Here is a 4151-nt window from a genome sequence, read left to right as displayed (position 1 = left end):
ATCCCCATATTCTTTTAGCAGGGACCTTGGTCATTACATTTTCTTCTTTGTAGAGCTCCTTCAAGCAGCCCTGAAGAGGGGAAATAAATCAGCTAACTGAACAGGTGCTTAATCTCTTTCTAAGGGCAGGAAAAACAGGGAGGACATTAGGATTCTTGGTTACTTTTACTGAAAAGTTTTTTCAATTTCCTGAGAATAATGTCATTTAGCTATTAGCTGAAAATAGCTAAGCTTAACTAATAGAAAGTGGTAAATTAAAAACAACAACAACGAAAAATACCTTCCACTTTCAGAGGTTTAATATTAGCTTCACTAAATTTCTTATTTCAGGCATTATTCAAGCAATAATTATATAGAGTAAAAAAAAAAATCTGTTTACAAGTTTTCTTCTGCCACAAATTTACCACCAACCTTACCAGAGAAAAGCTGGTATTGCACCTTTCCTTGTGAACTTATGTTCAGTTTTGAGTCCATTAAAAAAGATAAAGAAAGTAATAGGAGGATTTTGGCCCTTTGGGGAAGAACATCTACATTTATGTAGTACATACCCAGGTATTACGTGTAGCAAGCAGGTGAAGCTCACCAAGAGGCTCAGAGCGATAACAGTGTGAACAGAGGTGAGAAAGAGCTAAAAGAGACTGCATTTTCTAGGACCCTTTTTTCAGAGGTTTAACTGACAGATGTGGGACACGTGGTCATTTTCACAGCAGGCCCTACTTGTCAGTTATTCCTCTGTTACTAACTCTGTGAATCAGCTTAATGAGGAGGTAGAGTTTAGAATTTCATTAAATGTCACTGCACAGCATTTCTGAGCATACCCTATTACCCACTTAAACTGTGCTGAGACTCACTTCCTCTCCTTACTTTTCCCTCCCCAAAGAGAATAAGAATTCCATCTACTTTTTGTTCCCCTTTAATCCTACTATTTATTCTTCTACTAACCAGTTACTTTAATATCCATAATCTTTTTATGATTCTCTCATCCCCTAATGAATCTAATACTCAGAAATCAAGAAACTCATAAGAAAATTTTTGCTACTTTGCATGTGTTGAAGTTTCATTCAATAGCATTGCCATTTGGGGGCAGGGGGAGATATACTTTTCCTTATTAGCAATAGCAATGTTTTAACCTACTTTCCATCACTAATACTGCTTTGCTTTTGAAAAATGCTAATATCCAATGAAATTAAACCAAGCCAGCCTGTCTTTTAATTTTTTTTTTTCCTTTTCACTCATAAAATGCATAATACTAAAGCTGATTGCCTGGCTGACTCCATTATTAGATAACCCCAAAATGTCAAATGGTACTGTTCAAATTAGGTGAGCAGAGCAAAATTACTCGTCCCATACAGGGAAATTGTGAATCACTATAAAATTGGTGAAAAGAAGAAAAGAAGCTTATAAGAGTTTCGCAGTTTGAAATTAATAATTTGGTTTTGAGGTCTTGTATTTGCTTCCCTTTATTTTCACTTCATTTCCATTTAGGTACTGGAAGCCAACTGATTTAGAAGGAACAATTAAACTCTCTTGACACCATGGATCTCCCCATAGTTGGATCATGACACTGGGCAATTAGGTGGTCCAATGTAGGTCATTCAAAATATAATCAGCTTTCCTCTATTTTCTTACAAGAGATAGTTAGTGCTCAAAACTAATCACCAGTGTTGCTAGGTTGGTTTTTGTTCATTTTAGTTGTTTTTAGATCCTCCTCAGGGAGATTTCCATTATTATTAACTTTATCTGGGAAATGAAAGTTGGTTCTGTTCTTTCTATTCATTGTGACTGAGGCAGAACTCATGTAAACGGATCTTAAAACTAGAATTTTTCCATTAATGCTATACTACTACTAAGATTATGAGACTTTTGTCAAAGAAAATTGTTTTAATCAGATCCTGCTCATTCAAAAGAGTAGTTTCATGGGACATAGTCTATTCTAGGTGATTCTAAAACTGCCTGCACCGTAACTGGTCCAGTTAATAACAGAAAGTAAATCAGAAAAGTAAGCCTTGAGAGCTCAGTGAGTAGTAGCCATGAGTAAGTGCAATTTTGTACCTTAACATACTTTCCCAAACAATAGAAATTGTTAAGATGGGAAAGAAGAAGTCAGCAAGATTAAAAGCCTTAAAAACGTGACTCCAAAGTAACCATAAATTTTCCAAGAAAGCTATTCTATGGTCATGTGCCTTTTGGCAAAGCTCCCAAATAGTGAACATCCTTTTAGAGTACTAAAATAGAGGGATATTGTAATGTCAGTTTTGGCATTTGACATTCCCTAGGTATGACATAACTGATATTCTGAGAATATTCCAAGGGGAGGTGCTAGAGGGAGATCCAATCTAAGTATCACCCTGTCTGGAAGTCTTTCCACATGCCCCTGCTCAGTGTTACTTCCCTCTCTTCTGCTTTCTTAGCACTTTCCTCGAGGCTCTTTGAAGGTAACCTGAATGCTGCATTCACAACTTGTGAGTCTGCTTTCTCCACTAGATAGCTGCCCAACTCTAAATATGAGACTCAGTCAATTTGTGTTTCCAGAGCCTGATTCAGTATTAACACTCATTACATTCAATAACAAATAAATATATCGGCTATCATGAACTCATAATCTAGCAGAAATTCCCAGAAAATGCTTTATTTTTTTCCAATTTCACATGCACACACACACAAAAATGTTTACTTGCACATGATTCTAGGATATAGATGCTTTACTCTCTTTAGATTTGCTAATGTTATCAGTGAACTTCAAGTGACAATGTAATAATGTAGCTAGACCAACATATAAAAACTTAAGTGATCTGCCCATGATGAGGTTAAATTTTTCACTTATATCTAACATTGAAACTACAAACACCCTGTTGAAACTGCAAATATTCAGTATGTGAACTATTTTCTCTTATATCGATACTAGAAACATATTAAATATTTATTTCCAATGATATGTAAGAATAATTTCCAATAGACTTCTGAGTTTTGTTTCATAATTATAGAGTTATGAACTAGGCTATAAGAGCCTAAACTAATTTATACATCTTTCTAACATGTATATTGCAAATGATTCAAGGTACATAAAAGTCATTTGAAAATTGTAAAGCACCACATCACTGGGCCCTCAAAATAGAATAGAAGAGCTAAGTTTTAAGTCCCTGAAACTAGACATGAATAATAAAGTTTCAGATACCAAATCCCAGGGAATAATCAGCTATAAGAGTTGATCTACCACTTCAATTCATTTCACATGTATTACTATAGATCTTTTGCTGAATATACAGCATATTAGCCTGAGTTACTGCAATTCTGAGCCTTAATTTTTTATAAAAGAAATGGCTTACTTTCTAGAAACCATTGTGACATCTCTGGGGAAATCATACAAGATTCCAGCTGTGTGGAAACATAATCCATACATGATGTAAAGAAGAATCAATATTGTTAATGATAGGTCAGGTAAGATTTGTATTCAGGCAGGGTTTGTTAGGGATTGTCAATATAAATAAATAAGAGATCTATGATATTGTTTAATTACAAGTGAAAAACAGATCTCACAATATTTTGTCAATCAATGGCCTTCTGGTCAAGAGAAGTACTCTATTTGGTCTATTAAATTGGAAACTAGTAGAAATTTAAGAGACAAAAAAATGTGGAGGTTTTTCTGCAGAATTAAGCTAGAATAGAAATTACCCAATGTAATTTTTTGAGCACATGTATCCAAAATTTCTAATTTTTACAAATTCAAAATCATGTCAAAGAGAAAAATAGGAAGATATAGAAAAATTTACAGAGCTGTTTCTGTTTAAGCTTAAGCAAGATTGTCTATGGACATACTGCCCTGAACATGCCCCATCCCATTTGATCTTGGAAGCTTAGCAGGGTTGGGCCTGGTTAGTACTTGCATGAGAGACCATCTAGGAAGACCAGGTGCTGTAGACATAAAAAATAAAAAATAGGAGATTGTAAGCTGATAAGGTCCTTGCAATCTGTGAGGTCAACCAAGTGTTTCCTCGCCTAAAAAATAAAAAAAAAGTTTAAGCAAGATCTCGCTATGCATTTAGAGAAAAGTTTAAGTTTTACTGTTTAGTTTTTTGATAATTTAAATTTCTAAAGGGAATATCAAGCTTTTTCTTTGGTTTGTGTAACTTAACTGTGATCTTAGGTCACTA

General features: G+C 34.5%; 1 pseudogene; it reads left to right on the top strand.

The window, feature by feature from the left end:
* Positions 1–3802: 3802 nt before the first annotated feature.
* On the top strand, positions 3803–3921 carry LOC112476293 (annotated as a pseudogene).
* The last annotated feature ends 230 nt before the right edge of the window (positions 3922–4151 follow it).

The sequence above is a fragment of the Pteropus alecto genome, unplaced genomic scaffold (genome assembly GCF_000325575.1).
Source record: "Pteropus alecto unplaced genomic scaffold, ASM32557v1 scaffold12, whole genome shotgun sequence".
NCBI classification, from domain to species: domain Eukaryota; kingdom Metazoa; phylum Chordata; class Mammalia; order Chiroptera; family Pteropodidae; genus Pteropus; species Pteropus alecto.
The sequence above is the reverse complement of the archived record's forward strand: the minus strand, read 5'-3'. Positions and strand labels throughout refer to the sequence as shown.